The following is a 27237-nucleotide window of genomic DNA, read 5'->3' on the forward strand; positions in this document are numbered from 1 at the left end:
AGATCATCCCCCAGTGGTGGTGGATTTATCTTGGTCCTATAACAGTGACAGAGGGACCCATCGGTGACTGAGGGCCTTGATGACATTTTGATGTTATGAGCTGGCATCAGGAGGTAAACCAGACAAAAGCTGTTCTTATCCAAGAGGAAGCAGGAAGCAGGGGAAGTTTGCTGTCCCTGCTGTGGTGTGATGTGTACCAGATCACGGGTTCATTGCCTGTTCAGTAGCTACTCGTGCTGGGCTGTCTTGTGTCCTCCTTCCCATCATCCTCTTTGTTTCCATTCCCTTTCCTCCCTCCCCTCCCCACCCCTCCCTTCTCCTCTTTCCTCTTCCCTTCTCTCCTCATTTCCTTTTCTCCCTCCCTCCCACCCTCCTTCCTTCTTTCTTTCCTTTTTGAGAGAAGGTCTCTGTATGGCCTAGGCTGATCTTGAACCTATGAACCTCCTGATTCTTGCCCAGTGCTGATATTGCTTATGCACACCACTGTGCCTGGCTTTCATGATCTCCAGTGAGATCTCTGGAGACTCTTCCTGAAGTCTTTTTCCACTCCCCACAGTATCTTCCCCAACTCTATAGCACGCTCCAGAAAAATCAACACATTTTCTCTCCTTCGGGAGTGGCTACTATCTTTGGAGTTCTTCCCTTTGAAGTTCCCCCGAGGATGAACAGAGAAGACCTTTTTGTCTTTAAGGTTTTTACTGTGACTCACGAGGGAAAGCAGCATCATGCAAACCGCAGTTACAGAGAAGAAGCAGCAAATATCACAGGCTCTTGCGGTCCTTATTGTCACAATATCTCATACAGAGCTGCTTGTTCATTTGTTTATCTCTCTATCTAGCACAGGCTGGCTTTAAACTCAACAACGATCCTCTTTCCTCCAACTCCCAGATCCCGGGATCATGGCATAACTGACCTTTGGGTATAGTCTCCAAGTCCTGGGATGATGGGTGAGAGTGCTGAAGCTCTGTTCTCACTGCCTTTCCCATTGCCTTCTGCTGCCTCCCTATCAAGATCACAGGAGCCATATGGCCTCTCTCCCCAGCCTGAGCAGGCAGCTGCCTCCTGGTCCTCTGTAGGCAGTTGACTTCTCTGAAGATTCTCGAGAAGTAGTCACACACTGCTTCATTGGCTGGCACCTCTCCTGTCCTCGCTTGCATATGGTTCAGGCCCCAAGAACAGGATCCATGCTCCACCCTTCTGTTCCCTATATGTTGGTGGCATTATCTCCATCATCTCCCAATGGTGTGTTCATTATTAATCTTTACAGGCAGTGTAGAGCTCGCTCATGGCTTGACTTGGGCCTTATCTCAAGTGGAGAATTAAAGTGTGCCTTTATCCTTATCATGACTTCAGGGATTTTTAAGGAGCTTTTTTAGTTTTTTTTTCCAAGTTTTTTTTTTCTTATCTGAAACTATCTTGTAGATGTTAACAAACGCAAGCATAGAGGAGTGGGTTGGGATAGCCCGGAAGAAAAGAATGTGTGCTTGTACGTAGCTTGCCAAGCTAGGCCATCATGAATAACAATAACATATCTGCAGTCAAAGCACACCTGGCTGGCACCAAGTTGCAAGGAGAGGGCTTCCATTTGTTGAGTCTGTACTTGCACAGTTTGATGCTCTTTGTCTGGTACCAGTAAAAGCAAGAGGGCCAGGCGGTAAGAGAAGGAGAAAGCTAGGGAGGCACGGGGAAGAAGGAACAGGAGCAGAGGGCTTGGGATAGGATTCTGACATCCTACCAGCTAGCTGGACACTTTGCCCCACATTTGGATGGGAAAATCAGCATTTAGTGAGGCAAATGAGGGGGCGATGACTAGGGTGAGGCTGGCGACTTAAAGCATAGCGAGAAAGCCGGAAGCTGGGGAAGCAATCAAAGGCTACCGACCGGAAGCTGCCCACCGTTTCTGAATGGCTGCACTCCCTTGCCTGCACATCCTCTGACAGTGGAGAACGACGGGGCCACCCAAGGGAGCTGCTGAGTCTTCAGAACTTTCTTCTTCTTCTTTTCCTTCTCTGCTAAGATGATCTTTCACAGATTGGGACAGAGTTGCAGCAACTGCGCATCGCAGATGAACGTGAGCTTCTAGAAGTTGCTCTAGGAAAACTCGAGCTCTCCCGACCCCCACCCCGACCCCCTCCCACAAAGGACAAAGGGACACTTTGCTGACTCCTGTGTTCTTATAGCAGTCAGAGGCAGAGCAGATGTCAGCCCTTTGTTCATCCTAATGTGATGCCTGGCTAGGTAGCCAAAGCTGTTTTCTACCTAGGACACACACACACACAAATCAAATCATATCAAATCCGGCCAGCACAACATGGGGGGAAGAAGAGTGACAGGTTTGCGTTCCTCCATGCCCTGTGGAGCTGGTGGGAGAAAGAGACTCACAGACCTGCCCTCTGCCCCGTGTGGCACGAGTGGGCCATAGACACACAGAGCCCCGCCTACCACTATGAAATGTAGCAAGGGTGGAGGAAGAGAGACCTGTGGACCACCATGCCAACCACAGACCTGCCCACCTGCATACGGCACAGGCTGGCTGGCTGGCTGCTGTCACAATGCATGCAGCTTGTGGACTGAGGATATTACCCAGGGGCCCTGCAGTCACGTGGTCAGTCCTACATGGGAGCCACTCCATGTAGGGGTCAGACGGGAGAGAACGAAAAGGGGAGGGGCTTGAGCATTATGAAGAGAGACGGACCTGGAGAGTGGGCTACCCCGCCACCTGGAGCCATGATGTGTCGCAGTCCAAGCTGCTGCTGAGGGCCATGTCTGGGTCTATGGCTACGCAGCGGCTGGGCTTGGTGTGACATCAGTGGCTCATATACCACTAGAGTACACGGGGACTTGCCTGGTCTGGGCAGCCGCTGGGGACCATGTCTGGGGCTGTACAGACCTGGCCCTGCCTCTCACTGGCTACAGTGCTCTGGAGATCTGGCCCCACCTCTTACCATGGGTAACAATGGGGAGAGTGGGTCCTGTACCGTGCCTGGACAGCACAGCAGAGCTGGCCCTGGTGCTGGCAGTACAGGGGGCCAGCCCCAGGGGTGAGAGCATGGGAGAGCTGGTCCCATCGCTTCATTGCCATAGTGTAGGTTCAGGACAATGTCCTTCCTTGCCTCCTCCCTTGCCACCTGTGGCAGTTGGGAGAGCTGGCCCTGGGATCATGAGATCAAGTGAGCTGGCCCTGCCTTTTACCAGCTGTGGCACTCAGAAGAGTGGGCCCTGCATCCTCCTTGCCCAGTGCGCTGGCCCTGGTAGAGAGGACATGGGTGAGCGGGCCGAGGGCATTAGAGCAGGAGAGCTAGCCCTTTCTCCTGCCAGTGGTGGCATTGGGTGGCTTAGCCAGAGAAATGCTGGAGAACTCACCCTGGTGATGTTGATAAGGAAAAGCCAGCAGGCTGGCCAGCCCAGTTACCACCCAGCCCCAAATCCAGAATTCTGAGTTGGCTAGTCCAAAATCTATGTCATATGTGAGCGGTTGGGCCAGTCCTGCTGATCCAAACCCTGCAGGGTCTCCATGACACAGGGTAATCACAGGATGATGGGGAGGGGTTCTGGTGAGGATTCAATACTGGTGGTGTTAAGGGAGCCAAAGACCTTGAACCAGACCAAAGACTCATTGCAGTGAACATCTGCAAGTGAAGATGTATGGACAGAGGGGTATCCTGTGGGACACACCGACACACCACAGCTTCAACGAGATGATTTTCTATGTGTGTGTGTGTGTTTTATTTTTGGGGAGAGGTTGAAAAAGCAAAGGGCAGGTATGAGAGAATGGGGAGATGAGGAGGACTGGGGTGCATGATGTGAAACTCACAAAGAATCAATAACAAGTTAAAAATAAACCAAAATATAAAAAAAGAAAGATATAAGATTTCCAAATTGGCATTCATGGCCATTATCACCATCCTCCTCCTCCTCATTATCAGCATCAGCATCAGCATCATTATCACCATTCATTAGCAGTAGTAGCAGAATCATTGTCATACCATCATTACCAGCATCACCACCATCACCATCATAATAATTATCATCATCATCACCACCACCATCATCATCATCACCATTGCAATCATCATCATCTCTATCAATGTCAATGTCATCATCTTTTGGCAATTCCAGAATCACAGAATCATACAGCCCCCACACTAGAGACTTACAGTGTTGGCGATTCATCTCATGGGAATCTGGCTTCAGTTCAGAAGAGAAGACTTCTGGGTATTTAGCAGCTGAGACCATGAATTCAACAACTGCAAACTGCCTGCCCACTGTAATACACTCTGTCAAAGCTATAGTAGATTTTATGATAACAATAATAATGCTAACCGTTGCCATTTGAGTGTGAATTGTCTAGTAATTTGGCTGGCACACAAAGTGACTTGACACCACCTGCTGCGCAGAAAATAATCTACAAGGACCTTTTGGTTACCTGTCAGTCACTCTCTCAATGGGCACGTTCGAAGCAGCTAAGGATGTCTATAGGGCGCTTCTACAGAGAGCACTTACAGAAGCGAGTCTGCCTTTGATGGATGGACTCTTTCCCCAGGGCTCTGGAGTGACTAAGGCCTGACCTAACATCTGGCCTGACCTAACATCTGGTCCTCTTCTCAGGCAGGTTTCTTTTCAACGTGAACCAACTCCATCATCCCATGCTGGATTCCTCTCTCCATGTTGTTGTGGGTCTCACAACCCTCCCTGCCTGGTTTAGATGAATCACCCAGCTCTGAAACGCTGTAAGACACCCCTACTTAACAGGAGACCCCTGTGGGATGTGCCTTCATCTCAGAGTCTTCCCCTTTTATGTTTTTTTTCCTAATAAAGGCTTAGAATTTTGCTTATACCTAAGCAAGATGGTCTCTGATACTTGACTCTAGCAGGAGGCTCATAGAAATGGCTTTTTAATACATTTATTCTCTAATATAGATATGGATAGACATTAAAAATCAAATTCCTCTCCTAGTGTCATTAATAGAGGCAGCCCAACTCTGGTCATTCGACTTTTTACACTTGGTCTCTGGACCTCAAGGTAAACACTGTCTCATATTTTGAATGTCTTATATCTCTTCAGAAATATGTTTTATGGTCCTATTTTCCAATGTCCAGTCTCCTATATTGTGTACTGACTCTCTTTTCTGAAATATAATTTCTTAGCTCCCGAATTTGCACCTCCTCTAAGGTACATGTGCACACAACTTGTCCTAACATCCCTCGGGGCTGTCTCTCCGATACCTGTTACTGCACACAAAGTACTGTGGAAGCTAGCGGCATGAAGACGCAAACATTTGCTATTGTACTATTGCCTTGGGACAGGAACACAGATCACTTAGCCGAATGGTTCTGGCTCAAAGTCCTCCACAAACTTGAAGACACCTGAGGATTCTTTTGACTTATAAGGGACATGCACAGGTTCCCATTACTCTCCTACTATGACTGTGCGCTAATCAGCCGTGTTCTGCAACATGTGTCGGAGCCAATCAAAATCACAGTTCCTTTTTCTGCAGCTTTTCTATTCTCTTTGGTGCTAAACTTGTCTCTCCTTCCCCATGCACTTATTTTTAGGGATACTTATCATCAGTCCTTCCATGAGCTGTGAACAAAGCCGGCATTCTTCCCTAACCAAACCAGCTGTTATTCTGCTCCATCCTCTCCCTAGCTGTCTTTCTTGAGTTCCTCTTCTTCCTGTTTGGATTTGTCTCTGCGGGCTTACAGCACAGACACTGTCTTGGGATTTTCCATCACTCTCATCCTAAGGTTTCAATTTCCTAAATCTTGGTTTTTACATTTTGATTTCTTTTTGATTAATATGTATTGACTACACATTATTAGTTCGGCCTAATGCAATGTTTCAGCACATGTGTAGCACATGTGTAGAGCATGCCTGTATTAGCTTGTCTTCCCGTCTTCCCTTCCACCCACCCTAGTTCTCTGGAAATCATGATTCTACTTTGACATTTTTAAAGTTTCAACATATAAGAGCATCCACAATGAAACATGCCATTGTGTAACAGGAATCCATTCTTCCTTATGGTGATGTAATATTCAATTATATATACATATATATGTATGTATATCTATAATATAAATATATATGTGTGTGTATACATATACACACACATACATATACACTCACACACAATATACCTTCTTTACTCATTCACTGATTCCTGGGCAGTCAAGTTGATTCCATAGCTTAGATAACTGTGAAAAGGTGCTTCAGTAAATTACACATACATATACAGGTGCCTGGTGTGTAGACTTTTTTCCTTTGCCCATATAGCCAGAAGTGAGGTAACGCGATCACAGGGTTTTCCATAATGGTTGAACCAACTGATATTTCTGCCAGCAGTGATTGAGAGTTCTACATCTTCACCAGAATTTACTCTTCCAACCTTTTGCTAATGACCACATTACCTGGAATGAGTGATACCTCACTATCGTTTTGACTCTCATTTCTCTGATAGAGTGATATTGAGTATTTAAAGATACCATTGTTGGTCATTCTGCATTTCTTTATTTGAAAAGAAAAATGTTGAGATCCTGTGGCCGATTTAAAATTTAATTCTTTGTGGACTTTGTTATTGTTGTTGCTGTCGTTGTTCAGTTCTCTGAGCATCTTATCAACTCCGGATATAAATCCTTTTGCAGGTGCATAGGAGACAAATCCTCCCTGGCTCTGTGTCACAGTGTGGATGTTCGTAACGACCCCTCCGTGGTCTTCCTGCCCTCTGGCTTTCAGTTGACTTCAGTCAGTGGGAGACATGGAAATTGGAGGGAGAACGAGTGGAGAAGATGTAGGAATATTTGCTCTCCAGATCATTGCCTGTTTCTGACGTCAGAACTCAGCTTCCCACCCTTCCATCCTCAGGCCACCTCCCCACTCTGTGAAGCACATTCTTGTGCATTGGTTACCAGTTTCTTTCAGTCTAGTGAGACAGGATACCTGTGTCCAACAGGTTACACATAGCAGGTTTCTTACCTACCAACTGGCAGGCAGCCAGGGACAAGATAAATCTAGAATTTATTGCTAGTTGGTTCTCCAAGGCTCAGGGACTGGCTGCCTGAGGTAACTATCTGAGTCACTGGTTCTAAAGGACCCCAGCAAGGCCTATCCTGGAATTTTTCTATCAGTGGAACACAACCTTCCATTTTGTAATAAGAATTTCATTCTGCCCAAGGTATCTGGAGTGCATAGTCTATTGTTCAACTTCCTGTCCCTACAGGTGATGGGAAGGGCCATTGTTTGTTCCAGGAAGTAGAAACAGAACATGGGGAGCTAAGGGCTTAGCCACTTCTGTTTTTTTCTGCCTTCTCGGGGACCTCCAGCACATCTAGGCTTTATCAGGATGCTTCCTGGGAAAGGAGCTTGTTTTTGTGACTTCCTCTGCCGTGGTTTTAAGTTTCCGATTTCTCTGGATGCCTCATCATCTGTAATTCTCTGTTCTTCAGCTTCTAGTTCCTGTGAACATCGGTAGTGAATCTCTCCATTCTTATGGGTAGTAATTGCATGCTCGCATACACTCACCGTGTCCCCTTGGCCATCTGGGCTCCAGCCTCTTTTTATTGCTTGCCTGTGTTTCAGTGACATTACTGAATAGAAAGAAGAATGGAAGTGTCAACACCTCTGCATGGACACTTAGCTCTTCCGCCAGAGACGTGGGATTGATTATTCTTCCTATAGATGTTAGCACGCTGTTTAAAAATGGAAGCTGTTGCAGGATATGACTTAATTTGTCGGTCATTATACGTTCATGGTGTTGTCTTTACATTTGGCTAGGAGAGTGGAGGTGTTGAACACCCGCTTTTTCCTGCTCCTAAAAATGAAGCCATAATTATAAATATGGCTTTCTTGGCTGCAAAATACTGAATTGCTTCCAGAATTTTTTCCCTCCTGAGAATTTCGAGAGATATCTCCATCTATCCACAAATCAGTTCTGATCACTTAGGAATTCATTGCTTGATAAGCCTTGCCCATTTGTCTAAATGTCTACACAGTATAGGGAGAATACTTCTGCCTCTGGCCCCAAATTCTTTCAGCAGAAGCTTCACAGAAGAAGTTCTAACACAATGCTTCTACTAACTCCTATGTACACGCCAACTCCCTTCTCTAACAACCCTCCCTCTATAAGGATCTCCCATCCAAGGCCCTCTGCGCTGTCTAACTAGCCTCCTCTGATTGTCCCTTTGTGAGGATGAGCATAGCTTCATTCACTGTCATGATGATCTTATTGCTCTATACTTGCCAACATCTGGGCTTCCTGAGATTATTCCCATTCACCATACACACCTCTGTGGTCCAGAAACCTGTGGCAACTTGAGATCACCCCACTATTTCCCTCTACAGACTTCCTTCCCTCCACTGAGATACAGGAAGGAATTCTACTGCTTATTCCCAAAGCCACTGGATTGTCTTGACTAGAAGTTCTATGTTCTATTCCTTACTCTATACCAAGTCTCTAAGAGACCCCCCTCCCTTGGTCTCTACCATGTAGAGATTCCCCCAACCAGGGGGATCTGTGACAAGCAGAATGGTGAGAACATGATGGTAAGCCTCCTTCTAAGCTAGGCTATGATCACGTCATGGCTTCGGTCTTGGCTGTTACATCTCATTCTGCTTCTTTCTTGGACCATTCTGTCCAGGGAACTGAACTTTGATGTTGTGAGGATCCATCCCTGGGTTAGGTACTGGGTCTACAGACACTTCAGTTTGGATGCCCCCCACCCCCACCCGCCTTCTCCAAATGTGAATATTTTGAAGTCTCAGTCCCTACATGTAGCACTGTTGGGAGCTGGTAGAACCATTAGAAGCTTGGGCATAGTGGAAGGAGCTTATGTTGTTGACGGCTCACCCTTGAAGAAGATATTGGGATTCTGGTTCCTTCTTTTTCTCTTTGCTTACTAGCCACCATGAGGTGAGCAGCTTCCTCCAACACACTCTCCACTGGGATTTACAGCCTTACCGTAAGTCTCAAGTGTCATAATCAGACAGTCAGAGACCTGAAACCATGAACCCAAAGAAACCTTCCCTTCCTTTAAATTTCCATATCTCTGGCATTTTGTCATAGTAACACAAAGCTGACTGGTATAATAGAGATGAGAAATATTCCTTCTCCACAAAACAGTTAAGGTGTATAGAGGACAGGCAGTGTTATAAAGCAGATGTTGTGTACATTGGTAGGTGTGGATACGCATCCCAGTGCAGCGGACAAGCTGCCCATGGGATGCAGGAAGGCTACTTTGTTTTAGTTTTGTTTTGCTGAAGATTTGCCTTTTAAACTTTAGGGAAGAAAATAGATTCCTTTGAGGTGACTGGGGAAAAAGGAAGGAGGGGGTCTTTCAGGCAGACAGCTGTGCATGCAAGGGAAAGGAATTGGACTCGATAACAATTTAGTGGGAGAAAATAACTTTTTTGGAGCTTTCCTTTATGGGTCCCACTGAAAACGTAAAGCATGAGAAATGTGCTTTAGATTTGTGTGGTTCCTTGAGATTTAAATTATGAGAGATCACTTGAAACTCTTAGACCACTTGAGAGCAACACTGTCCAATATGGTAGCCGTCAGACACCCGCGGCTGTTCAGTTTAGGAACTGTAACTAGCCTAAGTCAAATGTGCTGGAGTATAAACTACCAAAATTTGAAGACAGACCAAAGGAAAGTAATGTCTCTCATGAATAACTTTAACACTGAGTTGAGGAGATGATTCAGTAATGTGCTGGTTGTGTAAGCTTGATCCCTAGTTTAAAAAAAAAAAAAAGCCAGATGTGCTAATACTCACTTATAATCTCAGTGTAGGGAAAGCAGAGACAGGGGGCTCCCAGGGGCTCTCTGACCAGCCAGCCTGGATGAATCAGTGAGTCTCAATAGCCAAGATATATATCATTCTGAAGAACAACACTCAAGGCAGACCTCTTGCCTACATATACACGTGCACATACACATACATGAACACACACATGTATATCCAAAACTAAGTAAATTTTGAAATGCCTTGATAGAAAAGCTTTTAACACCATCACATGTCAGTGTGGTATTTTTAATATATTAGGTTGCACAGAACATGTCTTGATGGGTCAGTTCCACCCATTTTCCCTTTTTGCAAATGGGCCACTGGGGTGTTTAAAACTCACCCATGACTGCCTAGTGTGGCTATTTTTGGCTTCCAGCAGCATAGCACTGGTTAGTTGGCTACAGCAACATAGAGCAAGAGAGCCACAGGTGCCTGTGGCCATTTCATCAGATGGATCAAAGGCATGGGCAGGATCAGCGGCCTGTGGGATGGTCTTGCTCACTCTGAGCTGAGTGGTCCACTGTGAGGTCTAGGGGAAATGTCGCTGGGGAGAAGGGGCTGTCGAGGTTCAGAACCCAGATCAGAGTTCCTAGGTGCTGGGCAGCCTCAGACACATTAGTCTAACATACCATCTTGGTGCCTGGTGTGTGAGAATGTTTCCGTCGTGCCACTTCCCAGACCTGGAACTGTTTCCATTCAGAACCATGCAGAGAGCCTCCAGTTTTCATCTCCCAGAACTCCCACTTACCTTTGGTTTTACTTTCCAGGTCTTCCGTTGACCATGTTCAATACCGTCTCAAAATATTAAGTGGAAAATTCCAGAAATAAAGAATCCATACACTGTAGCAAATTTTATTGCAGTGCATTATTATAATGGTTCTATTTTCATTGTTAGTTATTGTAAATCTTGTTATACCTGTTATACCTAATTGATAAATCAAACTTCATCTTAAAATGTATATATATGAAAAATATCCATTCATGTGTGTGTGTGTGTGTGTGTGTGTGTGTGTGTGTGTATTTCCTAGCATCTGTAGCACACTTTAGGATGGATGGAGGGTGGCTACATTTTTTTTTCGTGAAGGGGGGGAGAAAATGGGCTTTACTAAGAGTAAGGGGAGAACCTTGCATCCTGGAAAACAAAGGGAAGGCCTGGTTTCCTGCTTAAATCTAGCTTGCTCAAGTTCCATGTGTTTTTCCAGTTAGGTTTGAGAATCTATCAGTTTTCCACTGCTGCATGATTTGAGGTCTCTGCTAGGTGAATTTTGGATTTACCCACAGGCTGTTTAATTTCGTGATGCATCAGAGACCTGGTTATTTTGGCCTGTAAGAAGCAATCAAAGCTTCTGAGATCCAAAGATTCTATCCCTTGGTCCCCAGTCTCAGAGACTGACAAGGCTATCCCAGCCCTTGACCATGTTGGGTTACTGTATTGAGACCCTGGCTCTGTTCTAGTTCATGGTCATTAAATTGTTGAGTGACCTGGCCCAAAGCTGCCACATCTCTCTGTGACTTTATGTCCTTACTGGTTAACTAGTTTCTGGATCAGAAAAGCCTGAGTGCTCTTAGATTTGCCTTGGAGCATTTTTAGAGTAGTGCATGTGGCTAAGAACATTGTGTCTTTCAGGCAGAAAGCACTTTGATGAGGATAATTGGTTGTGTTCCAGGACTACCTGTAAAACAGAAACAGTAACAGAAGAGAACACTGCCCAGTGCTGGCAATGCTCTCGGGGACAGAGGTGAACCCCGGCTTTCTAAATTTCCTCAGCGAGTTCAACTATCTGAGATCTGAATTACTTCTACACAAAGAGCTAGGAAGACTTCTCCTAATGGGAGACATAACATTGCAGAGTCTTAGAGACTAACTCTGCAGGAGCTTAAACAATGGTGAAACATTGTTTCTTACCTTACAGACACTCCAGTTGTCAGAGAATCTTTTCCAGAACTCTTAGCTGGATACTGGTTGTTTGCTGAGGGTTTTTGGTGTTTATTGACCTGCTGCTATCTGTCTTCATTCTTTTGGTGTAAACATTCTCTCAGGATGACCTCTGATTTGGTCTACAGCCAAGAATGACCTTGAAGTTCACCATCCTGACTCCACCTCTGCTCTAGAGTATTGGGATTGTAGATGTGATGCATCATACCCACTTATACGCAGTGCTGGGAATCGAATCCAAAGTTTGAATACATGCTAGGGAAACACTCTACCAAATGAGCTACATCCCCAGCCCCAAAGGACAAAGACTGTAAGTGCTCTTAATAAAAATAAGAGGCCATTAGTATTCTATTTTTCAATCGTCTTTTTGTTTGTTTGTATTTTCAAGATAGGATTTTGATTCATAGTCCCAGGCTGGCCTGGAATTTAGAGATTCACCTGCCTCTGCCTCCCAAGTGCTGGGATTAAAGTTGTGTGCCCCCCCCCCACCTGACTGGATCAGCTTTTTATTTGAGAATAACTTTAGTTGTAAAGAAACGTTGCAAAAGGAGTACTCAGCTCTGGATTGTTTTTTAATGAGGTGAGCATCTTACATGGCCATGGCCCCTTTGTCGCAACTACGTGTATACACTGGTGCAAATGATTAGCCCTTTTCAAAGAGCTTATTAATTTCTCGATTAATGTTCTTTCTTTTTCCAGAATCCAGTCTAGGGTTCTATGGTAGTCTGAAGTACATTCAAAAAGCACATGTGTGAAGAATAGATCATATCTTCAAACAGGGAGCCAGAGGGAGGCTAGAGTCCTGTGGTCCCTTTCAAAGTCACACCTTCAAACCTACTGAAGAACCTCCCACTTACAGGCTTCACCAGCTCTCAGTGCTGTTTTTCTGGACATCAAGTCTGCATCACACAGCATCCCACAAACAGGAATACATGCAAATCATGTCTGAACCATAGCATTCCCTAAATCAGAGGATTATAAACAAAGGACATCTTGAACCTTCGGAGGCAAACTGCAGGATAAAAAAAAAAGTGAGTAGTTACAAAGTAGCCAGTGAGCACAATAGTTACAAGGTAGTCAGTCAGTGAGACCCACAGAAGATAGTTACAAGGTAGCCAGTGAGAAGGCTGGGAGATAGTTACAAGGTAGCTAACTAGAAGGCCAGGTCATCTGCTAGGGAAATCGGGAAATCTGTGTTTTGTTTCTCTCTCTCTCTCTCTCTCTCTCTCTCTCTCTCTCTCTCTCTCTCTCTCTCTCTCTCTCCATCTGTCTGTTTGCTCATGTGTAGAGGCCAGAGGTCAATGTCAAATACTTTCCCTAATCCTTTTCCACCTCATGTTTTGAGATATGGTCTCATGAAACCTGGAGCTCCCCAACAAGTCAGCTCCTAGACTAGCTGACCAACAAGTCCCAAGGAAGTCTCCAAAGGTCTCTTCTCCCTGCCTTCCCAGGGCTGGAATTCCAGCCATGTTTCCTATGGGGCAAGTGGACTGCACTACCAGACAGAAGAACTAGTAAGGATGACTTAGTCAGACTTAGACCCTGGGGAATCTCAGAATTGAGAACATCAGGCATGGAGCCAGTCCCCTTCAATGCTACCTGATCTGGAACATATAACTATGACACCCGACTCAGAGGACCACGACAATCATCATATAGCACAAAAACCTGGAATTCTCCATGTTAATGAGGTATCTAGATAGACCCCGAGTGTTCAGCCAATCAGCTTCCCTTCCTGGGTATTTCTTCCCCCAAAAAGGTAATATATCCCTGGTTCACCCTGAGTAGGGTATATGCATTCACTTCCACCATCAAATGAAACAGTTTGGACAAGCAAGGACCATCTACTTCATCAAGGATTGCTGTGGGGGTTGAGGGCTTCATCTGAAAGACTCTTACCTAAATCTCCTCAAGAAGGCCATCTCTCTTTCAGTCTCTCCATACTCTCAGTGCTCATTCAGAACCAAATTGGATACTCCTCCCTCACCCTCCAGTCCCGGGCTTAGCCTTCCCCTTCCTGCCTGGTACGTAGATGCCCCGAGAGGAACCACAGACCTTCAGACCCTGTTCCCAACTCCCAGTGCTTTGCCAGTGGCGCCTGGGTACACAGAAGAATGGGCACACAGCATCCATCTCGGACTCTGCTGTTTCTCACCTGGGTAAACATGGACTGGGACCCCTATTATAGACACTGTGTTCTGCTTCCCCTGAACAGCGTGCTGTCCATGCTCCAGCACCCCAGTTGCAAGGCAGACATGCAGCTAAGCAGTTGTCCAGCTTTTATGCAGAATCTGGGGATCAAACTCAGGTCCTCATGCTTGTGCGGGAAATACCTTGCCAACCGAGTTGTCTCCTCCGCTCCTCACGAGCACATCTCATCTGCAATGGTGAAACTTCCTAGGCAGGGGAGTGATATTTCCCTGATCAGTCAGGGAAAACTGATCAAGTCACAATAGTTTATCCTGTTGAGGGGGAGGGGAAACATTAGTGAACAAAATCGATCTGGGTGTGTTAGTGTATGCCTGTTACCCCAGTGCCTAGGAGGCAGAGGGTTACCATTTTGAGGGCAGCCTGGGCTACATAGTGAGACTCCATCTCAAAAGTATAAACAAACACATACACAAAAATTGAGCAAGGCCAAAACAAAGGCAAACCACAAGTTTATCACAGAGAGACTGCCATTAAGGAAACTTCTGGAAGATCTCTACTGACTGGAGCGAAAGCACGTCAAGCAAAAGACCTGAGAGGCTGAGAGAAGTGATGGAGAAAGACAAAGATTAACGTGTATAAGAACAGTGTCTAGCTCATGTAGGAAAGCTGGCAGGAGAAATGGAAATATTACAAAGCAAGAACATTTAAGTTGGGAGAGGACTGATCCGAGCTGCAGACAGGAACTGTAGTCCTTACCTTTTTCAAGGGAACAGTGGCCGCTAAGGAGACACTAAAGACTAACTCTCAGTGAGCAAGACTAGATGGAGGAGAGAAGTACAATAGTGAGAACGTATGCAGAAGAGAGGATACAGTTGAGCAGTGTGGTTGTCGAGTATGGTCAATAGGACCTGTATGAAGATGGAGAACAGACCTTTCCAGGGAGTAGGGAATATTAATGCATGCTGGAAATTGGAAGCCCCAGTACTGTTGTCCCAAAAGATTGGAATGAGGAACGAATACAGGTCTTTGCATGTACAAGGCTCTGTGACTGATCCCCAGTACTTCAGAGTTACACATTAATCTCAGTTCACAAATGCACCTAGAAACAGCATAATGATTTAATTTTAAAAGGTTTTCTTTATATTTGCTTGTTTTATTTTATGTGTATGAGTGTTTTGTCTACCTCTATGTCTGTGCACCAACTTCAGGCCCAGTGACCATGGAAGCCAGAAGAAGGTGTCAAATCTCATGGAGCTGGAGTTTCAGATGATAGTAAGCCACTATGTGTTACTGGAAATCAAGTCTGGGGCCCTCTGCAGGAGCAATACATGTTCTTAGCCACTGATTCATTGCTTCTGCCCCTCACTTACTTATAAATGGAACACATGTACACACGCATCCACATGTGCTTTCAAATAAATTATGTGTCATAAAAGAAATCTCAGTGAAAATTTGAAAGTTTCCAGTACTGAATAGTGCTGAACATTTTAAAGCCAAAACCCGAGGACACCGTTAAGCAAGTATTTATAAAGTTACTGCTCACAGTCACAAGGCAGGAAGGGCCATGACTATATAAAGCATCAAACTGAGAAGCTAGAAAATATACGTAAAACAAAACCCTCCAAAAAGTACGAAGAAAAGAGGAAATCTTTTCTAATATGACATGTCACGCTTATGTCTTTCAACAAATATTCATTAAGTGCTTTGTGCATTATGAAAAGAAGACAAAAATCTCTAACCCTCAAACTTCCATTCTCATGGGGGAGTAGTTAGCATGTGAGAAAGCGAATGAATGATATCATTTCAAGTCATAAGATGACTTACCATTAATGGTAAAGAAGCACGACAGAAAAAGTATAGAGCGTATTTTATACCGCAGCCTGTCTTCCACGGACAGGAACCTGGGTAGCCATTAGGAAATATAAAAAGCCCACATCCTGCGTGAGAGAGTGATGATGGACTCTCAGGGATTACTTTCCTGCAAATGGCCATTTGTGGCCTGATCAGGGCTCTCAACTGGGACATTGCCAATGCGAACCAAAGGATGAAGCCAAGCGGTCATTTCCCTCGAAGATTGCCTCCAGAAGCTTATTCGGAACCTTTGGCCAGTTCTGATTCTCCAGTGTAAGTCTTCGTGTTTGCCCTGGATGTCCTGACCTCCTAGATGCACACCAGTCTTCTTTGGAATGTTCTTAGGCCCTGACCACTGTCCTTCACGTCCTTCAAACAACCTCTGTCAGGATTAGTCCTAGTCTTCGAAAGGCATGCTGGGATAGACAGATGTTGGGGAAGAAGTCACAGAGCCTGATCAAGCATTCAACTTCATCTGCAAATGGAGTTGTCAGTGTGTGAGGTCTGCAGAAACTTCCAGTGCTCTGGCTATCATGATCCCGAGGGATCCTGAAAACGTTCCACTGTGGAACAAGGTACAATGTTCCCACTTATCTCATCTTAACCGCACCCCAAGGAAACGTCTATCTCTGAGCCTTTCAGGCCATGTAGGATGGTGAGAGGGAGGGGTGATGGTGTCTCGTGAGGAGACCCGTGGTTTCCAGCAAGGTGGCAACACCAAGTACAGTTGAAGTTGGGAAAATTAGCAAGCATTTACAGAGAAAATGCTGTCCCAGGAGGGATTTGAAGGCCAGGGGATGACTCCAGTAAGCAATGGAGAGGCCCTTCCAGACAAGTTAGCCTGATAAACAATGGCAAGGAGATATGGGAACTAGAGACTGCAGAAATTAGCTAGTAGGCGAGTGAGTGTCAGTGCTGAGCCCTGATAGAATGTATGTTGTGGTTTGACTATGGAATGTCCCCTATAGGCTCATGTGTTTGAACAGCTGGTCTCCAGCTGGTGGCGCTGTTTTAGTAGGTGTGGTCTATGTGGAAGAAGTGGGAGACTGGCCTTGAGACAGATGGCCTGGTCCTGCTTCTAGCTGAGTTCTCTGCTGCCTGAGCTGCCAAGAGGTGAGGAACAAGTTATGCAGCAAGCTCCCATGACCACTAACGGAGCTCTTAAGGCTGCGCCTTCGTCACTGGGATGGACTGTATCCCTTTGAATCACGAGCCAAAATAAGCGACCCCTCCCTCAAGTCGCTTCTGCGGGGTGGGGGTGGGGAGGGAAGGGTTGGTCAGATCCCCAGGGAGAGTTACCAGTACAGCAGCTAAGCACATCAAAGCGTTCTTTCATACCAGATGTGTACTATACGCTTTAAATACTTTACAAGGTGTCTTTGCCAAGTTGATTCCGTAAGCTTTATTGAGTTTTACGCTAATCCTCAGTTTACAGATGATGAAAGCAAGTCTCAGGGGCGAGTTCTGCAGGGGTGAGGCCAGGGCTCAAATGCTGATCTAACCAGAGCTGTAACTGATACCAGGAATAGAAAATCCAACTGGGCTGCTAAGGAGAAAGAAAGCAAGGAGACTGAGCTGGGGACCCGGGGAGGGAGTCAGCAGATGTGAGAAGCGCTGTGTCTGTGACAGGAAGTCGTGAGTCAGGCGACTCTGGTGGTTTAGTGCCTCTTAGGAGGGAAAATGTTCGTAATGAAAGTTCTGCTTGACAGATGATAATGGCCCTAGAGGGAAGCATGGAGGAAGACAAGTGTGCACTCTGCATTATCTGAAACACAGTTACTGGAGAAAACCAAACGGCGTGAGGCTTGTCACTCTGTCTCTAGGGGAAGCGGCCTGTGGAGTGTACAGTGACAAACTGGTAAGCTGGCATTGAAAGATTGAGCATAGGCACACACACACACACACACACACACACACACACACACACTAAGTTGTACACTTGCTGACTTCATAATGTAAACACTCCTTCCATGCATGGGCCATTCACTGGCCTTGCATTTGGGAGAGACGTGCTCACTCAGGCCCGCAGCCTCTCTGAGGAAGGCCTTACAGTGGACCTTGATGTGCACAGATGTCACAAGTGTGGTGAACTCATGCAGTCACTAGCTGCTTTCCTGACAGAATGTTTCTCCTCCTCCTCTTCCTCCTCGTACTCCTCCTTCTTCTTTTCCCCCTTCCCTTCCTTCTTCTTTTCCCCCTCCTTCTCCTCCTCATCCCTTCCCACTCCTTCTCCTTCTCTTCTTAAAAAGATTTGCCAAAACTTAAGGAGTGATATTTAGTAACTTGAAAGAGAGAGAGAAAGAGAGAGAGAGAGAGAGAGAGAGAGAGAGAGAGAGAGAGAGAGAGAAAGAGAGCAAAGGATAGACCATTCCTGGTGTCTGCATGACTTCCATACTAAAGTCATGTTGAAGTTATGAACAAATAAGTCTGCCTCTGGGTCAAATCTTCCCTCAATGATTCCCCACCCCAAAGATAGGAGATAAGTCTAGAGGATATAGAAGATGTGGTTTGCAGCACATAGGTTATTCACTATGTAGCTTCAGATTAGCTACTTCACTCCCTTCTGCCTTAATATTCTCATCTGTAAAATGGGCACATTTAATTTAGTAACCTGAAAGGGCTGCTGTGAGAGTTAAAATGTTACACTCAAAATAGTGCCGACCACATAGGAAGTGTCAGATGAGTGTTGTCACCACCATCACTGTTGTCTGATTATTACTCCTTCCTGCTTCCTTTTAACGGAGGTGGAAGCTACAATTAGCACGTACAAGTTACAACTTATTTTCATGCTTTAAAATTATCCCACGTTTAAAATAACTCCTCAATTTGAATATCCCTTAAATATAACTTCTTCCGTCTTGCAGTTTAGCATCTACCATTACAGCTCAAGTCATCTGACCATTCGGTAAGAGCATTTGGAGAGGTAAGTGTGTCTTCATGAAGATCGTAAGGTTTGGCATTATTGAATGGCCAGCTCTGTCCATTTCCTGTGATTGTGGTTCAGGGGACAAACCTGGTAAATTAAGTCTACCAGCAATCCCCAGCCTGTACCCAGCTAGTGCCTTCATTACTCGTTCTTTGCCTCCTAGGCTCTGTGAGTCTAAGCTAGAGCCACAGACAGTTTAATGGGCTTTGCGGAGGTCTGTCCTCACCCCGAAAAGCTGTTGTGGGATGACCCTAAGAGGCAGCAGGTAGCCTGGAGACTTCCATCTGGGACAGAGAGCCAGGGAGTAGCAGAGGGGCTTAACTCCCTTCTGAAGACTTTTCTGCTCCACTGTCAAGAATTCTGGAGCTTACTCTCCCTACAGAAAGGCAAGTAACAGGGTCCTAGTCAAACTCACAAGGTGCTCCGTGGGTGGGTGGCAGAGGCCCCAGGAGCGTCAAGAAGAGCAAGTACTGTTTCCTTGGCTTTGATGGAACCAATCAGAGCAATCAATGCTTCAGGAATTTTACAAACTAGTAGATGTGGGGACGGTGGGTAGGTGGGTGGGTGGGTGGAGTTCCCACCACACGCTGCTGCAGTGGGCCAGAGGTAAGTCCACTCGAGGACTCTGCCCTCCCAGATTACAATCCAGGGTTTTCCAGGGATCAGTTTTTGTCACTGAAGTCCGTGCTGTATTTTCCTTGGATACTTTCAAGGGAATACGACTGGAGTTTAGTTCTTGGAGAGTAATTAAGCTGTAAGTAAAGTCACCTCTGCATCCCTGTCACATGTCCCCATAAGACACCCACCCCTCCCTGCCTTTTTTTCCCCATAGTGGAACCAGCAGACTTCTGAGCTCCTGGTGGGGGATTCTAGTTCCCGCTGAATCCCGAGTCAGCAGGATCTTTGCCCCTGAAAAATAATCTAGAATCTGTTCATCTGAAGGTGTATCCTGTCTTGGGAAGCAAGGCTTCCAGGGCCAATGTGGGCATATATTGAAGAGGATTCCAGAGACAGGCTGTTGAGAAAGAAGAGGTGTCCAAGTCGGCTCCCCCAGGGACACAAAAGGCCCTGTAGTGATGAAGGGGAGTGGTTAATTGACAGAGGCATTTCCAAGCCCCGCCCTGCCCTCATCACTTGGATGCTGTAGTGGCTATTCCTGGTTGTCAACTTGACTATATCTGGAATGAACTACAGTCTAGAATTGGAAGGCTCACCTATGATCCTAATTTGGAGGCTCAGAGATATAAGTTTCTGACCTGGATCTTGGCATGGAGACCTTGAAGCATAGTGGCTAAGACAAGGAGATCTCCGAGTTCAAGATCATTTGGGATTCAAGGCATGGATGCACACACCTTTAATCTGGGCCACACCCTCTGCTGGAGACCCACATGACAATAATCTGGGTCACACCCTCTGTTGGAGACCTACAGCCTTTAATTTGGGCTATACCCTCTGCTGGAGATATATAAGGACATTGGAAGAAGGAAGATGCTCACTCACTCTTCCTTGCCTGCTTGCTTCGTGGGACTGAGAAACTGCTAGATCCTTGGACTTCCATCCACAGCTGCTGCTGATCATTGTTGGGGAGCTGGACTATAGACTGTAAGCCACTGACAAATTCCCTAACTATATAAAGACTATCCATACGTTCTGTGACTCTAGAGAACCCAAACTAATACAGATGCTAAGGCCAGGCTTTAAGGAACAGACCCTCTTAAAGGTCCTTGGGATTCAAAAAGGTCTAGTTTGGGCCATACTGAAAAGATAGAATTGGGAAAGGGATGTCCCCTGTTCAAATCCATGTTCTATGTGGTAGACTGCCCTATTTTGGATTGGTGCCAAGAGGAGCACCAACCATAGAGGACTGGTCCTCCGTCCAACGTGGTGGAAAGAATGTCTGTTCCCCAGCCTACTCATAGCTAGAAGTCTTTCCATGCTCCCCATGGATGGAGACACACTGTGGGTGTTACACAGATCTACTCTGTATCCTTAGGATGACGACATATCAGGAGCTATATGTCCCCTCAAGATACCTTAGTTTTATTTGGTGCTCGATTCTCCTGTACAATGCCCCTATACTAAGGGCCAGCTTCTTGGCGAAATTCTGTTTTTCAGCCAGTTCATTGCTGGTGTTCATTTCTATCCAAGGGCGTTTTCAGCCCTGCCACACCCTCCGCTGTTATTTAATCAGTGGAGGACAGAACACACTAGTGTTCTTCTAGAAAACAGATGTCTAGTGATTGAAGACACATGGCTCATTCCCTGTTATCTTCTCCTAACAAGGAAGCCAGTTGCCTGTTTGCTCTGGTATAGCTTGGGTGTAAGTTCTGTCACCAGGTTGAGATTCTCCCTAGGATAAGTTGCCATTGGGATGCCAGTATTAGTGACACACACATCACCGTGACCAAAATGCTTGTGTAGGGCCAAGTTGTCAGAATTTAAAATAGACTAAAATAGACAAGGCAACAAACCTCTGGCAATGTCTTGTAAATGAGTTTCTAGATTGGATTAATTTAGATGAGAAGACCTACCCTAAATGTAGGCAGTGCCAGTTCGTAGTCTAGAGTTCCAAGCTGGAAAAAAAAAAGAAGGAAATGGGGCTAGACAGATGGCTCCAGGGTTAAGGACATTTGCTGCCATTGCAAAGGACCAAGGTGTTGTTCAAACCATCTACACAGTGGTTCACAACTATCTGTAACTCCAGTTCCAGAGAATCTGACACCCTCTTTTGACCCCTGGCAGACAAGGAATGGACTTTTGGATGGCCACCTAAGTCGCTGAGAAACAGACATCAAGGCACATGTACACAGGGCTGACAACTAGTTCTGTGGCAGAGCATCATGACCCTGAGAACTCCTTACCATATTTGACATCTGTCTTTTACTGGGTTTATTTCCATATGACTTCTGAATGGTTATTTAATAAAAAGCCACTGAAATGTTCTGAGATTCTGTCGTCAACTCCAAGGTATCACTGTCAATAGTTTTGCTAGTGTCCAGAAGCCAGAAGGAAAATAAGAGGACATTATCTGATGGAGTCTCTGAGGACTGGTGGTGTGTGACTTTCCCAGCTTGGTGACCCAAAAGTATGTGAGTGAGGAACTACGAAAACACGGATAAAGGAATTAAAGGCAGCTGCACCACTGAAAAGCCCACCCATTACCCAGCATGGGGAACGGCTCACAGGAGCTGCTTCCCTAGAATTCACTGCATGACTTGGACGCAGTTGCACAGGTTGAGTCTCCATTCTCTGCAGTTCTTATCGGTTATATAACCTCGGAGGGCTAGGGCCTTTGTGAATCTTTCAAGTAGTAAGGACTTCCTGAGAGCGGAGGGGTTTACTTCCGGAGTCTTAAGGGATCTCCTCAGGCCCGGAAGTGTTTCTGTTGGGAAGGTATTGCTGCACAGCAACTGGGACCAATAGGACTTATTCCGGGGAGCCTATGCTCTATCCTTTAGCCAGCTGTCACTCAGGTGCTGGTGACATCACCGACTCAGTAGCATACTCTGAACTCACATCCGAGTTCATCATGCCCTAACATCCATGTGTTCCAGGATCAATTTTCCACCCATTTCAGGAATCAGGAAAGATAGCAGTTCATTTCTCTCTGAGGTATCTTGGTCTCTCCCCAGATAGCAAGTCTGTCTTTTATCTCCAAAGGGTCACAAATACAGCTGATGTTATGTTGGGTTTGCCTTTTGCATTTTTTCCTTTGTTTGTTTGTTTGCTTGCTTGCTTTGGGTCATTTTGTAAAATTCTCTGTCATTTCCTTTGATTCTCTTTTTGTGTGTCTCCTTCTCATTCTGTCTGTTAAAACCTAAACTTCCGAGGCAGTTGCTTGCAAGCATAGTCAAATACTAGAACCTTCTGCGGCGATTTTTAAAATCATTTACATTGATTTCCCCAGACAAACTGAATATAAACTTCGGGAAGTGGTTCAAGTATTTATATCATTTTTTTAAAAGCATCTGTCCACGGACATCTAAGGCATTAGTTTGCTTGCTTGTTGGGCATGTGTGTCATTTGGAGACTCTCTTTTCCTTTCCATTGGTCCCCCCACCTGGATGCCTGGCTAACACCACCGAGAAGTGTCTGATTCGTCTTTGGTAATAAGCTATCTTTCCTCATGCACTGAAACTATGTTCTTTTTCACTTTTTGATTTTTCCTTTTTTTTTCCCCTTTGGACTTCTGCTGTGGTGCAGGGGCTCCTTCAAGCTGTGTGGCAAAATGCCTTGTCAAAGCAATCCAAGAGAGGAAGGATTAGTTTTGACCCGCAGTTTGAGGCACTGTGGGAATGGCAGGGACTCATGGCAGTAGGAGTGTCAAGAGGCTGGTCACAGTGCACCCACAGCCAGGAAGCAAGAGTTAAGCTGCCAGGGCTCAGGCAGGTGCTCCTTTCCATCCAGTGTGGGGCGCCAGCAATGCCCACATTCAGGATAGGTCTCTCTTTCCTTTCTGGACACACCCTCACAGACACATCCAGATGTAAGTTCAGTTAAGTTGCCAATGAAGACGGACCATCACAGAGACCTCTCTGCCAGGCCTCCTCTCTCATCTCCCTTGGTTAAACATTATTTGAATCTGGTCAGTCTCAAGTAAACCTGGGAAACTTTTATTTATTTATTTATTTTTTAATTTTCATTTGGTTGCTTCATTTTACTAGAAATGTAATGAGAGTTGTCTGTGTTTTTGCCTTTGGCTAGATGAGGCCTCCAGTCAGTCTAGAGAGCCGAAATCCTACAGCATGAACAAATCACACCTGTAGCGCATTTAAGGAAACTGTTTGGAGATTTGTTACCTTTTTATCTTCACCTTCCTCTGCAGCCAGGCACTCACCTAAGGATCTGTAAAAGCTAAAGGCTAAGACTCACCTCCTAGAATTTATAAGACAGTAGGGTGCACCGTCGTCTCCTCCCACCCCCCTGCAATGTAAGTTCTCCTGAGCAATTGGATGATTAGTTGGATTTGAGAACCATTATCTCTCTATTGCTGTCTTCTTGTCTATTCTCCCATGTCTGAGGTCCCTGGGTTCCCCCACAGATGTCTGTCTTTTGTGACTGCATTTTAATCAGTTTTGCCCTCTAACAGGAAGATGTCTCCACTAGAGCTTATGTTTCCATTGACAGATTCCAATTGTGTATGCCTTTCCTCCCAAGCTTGGCGAAACAAGCCCATATTCATCACCTTATCTTGTAGGAATTTCTTTTAAATTATCTCCAATTCATTTTGTTACCCACGCTCTGCTGACCGAAATGAAATAAGACACCTCAGATTATAATTTTTCTTCCTGGTCCCCTGGCTCACTGGCTCTCTAGTAAAAGAAAAACAAAACCAGTAACTTTTAGTTATTTCCATGGTCTCAGTCAGGGTTCTCTTTCTGCGAAGAGACACCAGGACCACTGCAAATTCTTATAAAGGAAAGCATTTAATTGGGGCTGGCTTGCAGTTCAGAGGTTCAGTTCATTATCATCTTGGCAGGAGGCATGGTGGCATGCAGGCAGACATGATGCTGGAGCATTGTGGTGTGTGTGTGTGTGTGTGTGTGTGTGTGTGTGTGTGTGTGAGAGAGAGAGAGAGAGAGAGAGAGAGAGAGAGAGAGAGTATTGTACACTGGTGTGGGAGAAAAGATGATTGGTTATTTCCATAGCCACCACCCTACCAGTTGGCATCGTAGGTGAGACCCCAGTGGTCTAGGTTCTGCCCATAATGTCATCTTTAGAGCCCACTGTTAGCCAAGTTGACTTCCTTCACCCCAGATCCCAATTATTCACAGAAGAAATTCTGAAAATACAACCCAGGCTACCAAATCCTTCTGAGTCTTGATTCATATTTCAGAACCCTTAAAACCATATTGCTAGTCACTTTAGATGGTTTTATTTGTACCCTTGGAAACAGCAAAGATTAGAGTTGGTGAGTTGATAATCCTGTGATTTGGATTCACTAGATAGGTTGATCTCTGATGGTGTTCCATCAACTCTCAACAGAGGTCAAGCAGCAAAGTTTGCCCATGTCTTCTTAAGATGGCAGACTCTATTGCAGTCTCCAGTGATTGGTCAGACCCTTCACCATCCCTTTTTTCCCACAAGTGTGAGCCTTAGGTTCACTGGACAAGCCTCCTATTACCTGTCCCTCTTCTAGTCTCTCCCTTTGGATTTTGGCTTTAATTCCCAGACTGTGACTATTCTGGGTTTCTTTCTCCATTAGCATCTGCAGTCTCCAAGACCACTTTAATCCGCAACATAGACAGAGACTTTGGACTTTCTCGTGTTGGATTCTCTTCCTCCTGGCTAGAGTTTAGAATCTAAAAGGAAACATACTGACTCTTTGGTTCTCCATAACTTCCTTGACTGTATAATAAAGGTAGATACTCCAAGTCATTGCTAGACTTTGTTCCTGGGGCCATGTTTCATAGCTGAACCTCATCTCTCAGGATTCTCCCTGGCTACACAGAGCCAGTGATTCTGCTTCATCAAATAACTACCAATTATAAATGTTTGCTTAATGTTTATTAAATTGTCAATAATTGACGCCACTCTGCTGCAGCCACCAGATTGCAAAATGCTGAGACGCCAGAAGAAAAAGCTCTGAGGAGTTCAGTAATTCATTCACCTCCTTCCTCATGCCAACCTCTGCCGCAGTGTCAGATTTAATTTCTGTCTCCCTGGGCTTAGGCCAGCAAGAAAAATCCCTCTAAATTGACTATCTCCACATGCAAAATGGGATCAACATTTTTGTCTGAGTTGAACAATCAATTCTTAGCAAAAAAGTAAAAACAACCAGTCTGACTCTTTTTCTTCCCACTTAATTGTGGGGCTGAATTGAACGATCAACCAGCGACAGATTGTAAGGTAATGAAAAATAGCGCAGGCGCCTCATCCTGGAATGCAGGAGACCTGCCAGTCTCTTTATTAGCCTGCTGAGGCTACAGGGTCTCTGAATACTTCTGATCAGGAGAGACCACAGCTTTATCTTGCACTCTACTGAGTCCATTCCTGATAATTAATCTGGGTCACATTTCCCTGTGGAGACACTTAATGGACACACATCTTAATTTCTCCAAAAAAATGTTTCTTCAGATTCGGGTACTAGAATAGCACTGGTAAAATACAGTGTCACAGCCACTCAGGAAGGTTTCTTTGGCGTCCATTTTCCTCTGGGGTTCCCCAATCTCAACAGTCCCTAGGATCTTCTGCTGTGCTCCCTAGGGACTTTCTTGGCACCATAGAAGCATCTTAGAAACAAACTCCCCGAGTGTCCACTCTCTGGGTAAGGGTCCACTGGTTATTCCTATCAGCCTATTTTTGTTGTTACAAAATATCTGGCAAAACCAATTTAAGGAAGGAGGTTTCTTTATTTGGCTCAGCATTTAAAGGCACAGCGCATCTCAGTGTGGCATCTGGGGCAGTAAGAGTGGCTCTTGCTACAGCAACAGATGCCTGAGACGCTCGGTCATGTCGTGTCTATATTAGGGAATCAAAGAAGGATGAATGCTGGCATTGGGCTCCACACCATGATGATGTCACCAGTCCACGGACATCATCAGTAACCTCTGACCGGCTTCCCATTCTGATTCGGTGAAGGGGTCTGGCTCACACAGGGTGGGTCTTCCTACCCTCAGTCAAACCTCTCTGAAAACACCATTACAAGCACACCCAGAGTTATGTTTTCACTGTGATTCTCATTGAAGTAGACAGTCAGGACCAACCATCACAGATGCCACCCCCAAATACCCTCTCCCTAGAAGAAAAGTAAGCCTCAGGGACCGCCACCGTATTTGTGGCTTAGAAGGGGCTGGAGAAGTGTCACAGCATTGTGTCAACATCATACCTCCATTACCATAACCTCTGACTGACTTTCCTTGATGATGTATCCATCCACCCTTCTGCTCGCTATCTTTAGAATTCATGACAACACGCATGATACATATAATAAGAACAGAAAAATATGAATGAACTGATTTTTAAAAAATTAAAATGGCTAATAGCAGATGTTAAGGAAAAAACACGGGATGAGACTGAAGTCTAAACAAGCAGCAGAGTGTTGGACCCTTGTTCCTGACACCCATCTGAGAGAAGCAATCTCAAAGGGAAAAAAAAGGTTATTCTTGACACACAGTTTCAGCGGTTTCTGGAATATACCCAGCCATTCTCTCTTGTGCTATGTGCCTGAGGCAACATACAAACATGGAGGCAAATCGTGCAGAGAAAGCAGGGAGAGGACAAGATGTAGTCCCTAAGGACATACCTGCAGTGGCCGTCCAGCTTCCTCCAACTAGGCCCAACATAGGGCCAGTCTCGGGGACCAAGCTTTTTAAGACATGAGTCAGGGGTGGCGGGACAGTTCATTGTTAAATCGCAACAGAGACTAAGAAAACATATGAAGGGTAACAGTTCCTTCTAACTGTATCGCAAGTTTGTTTCTAAGCTCTTCAGCAGACACTCAGTTTGCTTATTAATTGAGCTCATAAAAATTAATGACTACTTACTACACACCAAGTATCGCTAAGCCTCGTGTAAGGCAACAAATAACATTTGAATTACAGGATTCAATTACCAAACAATTACAAAAAGCAACATTCAATTAGTAAAACAA

At 45.4% G+C, this 27237-nt stretch overlaps 1 long non-coding RNA gene across 1 annotated transcript; it reads left to right on the forward strand.

Annotated features, from left to right (window-relative positions):
- Positions 1-18601: 18601 nt before the first annotated feature.
- On the forward strand, positions 18602-21585 carry LOC127664954 (uncharacterized). The gene is made up of 3 exons (XR_007973292.1): positions 18602-18641; positions 19587-20246; positions 21387-21585. It is a non-coding gene; the product is annotated as an uncharacterized LOC127664954 (long non-coding RNA).
- The last annotated feature ends 5652 nt before the right edge of the window (positions 21586-27237 follow it).

This window comes from Apodemus sylvaticus, chromosome 14 (assembly GCF_947179515.1).
Source record: "Apodemus sylvaticus chromosome 14, mApoSyl1.1, whole genome shotgun sequence".
Classification (NCBI taxonomy): domain Eukaryota; kingdom Metazoa; phylum Chordata; class Mammalia; order Rodentia; family Muridae; genus Apodemus; species Apodemus sylvaticus.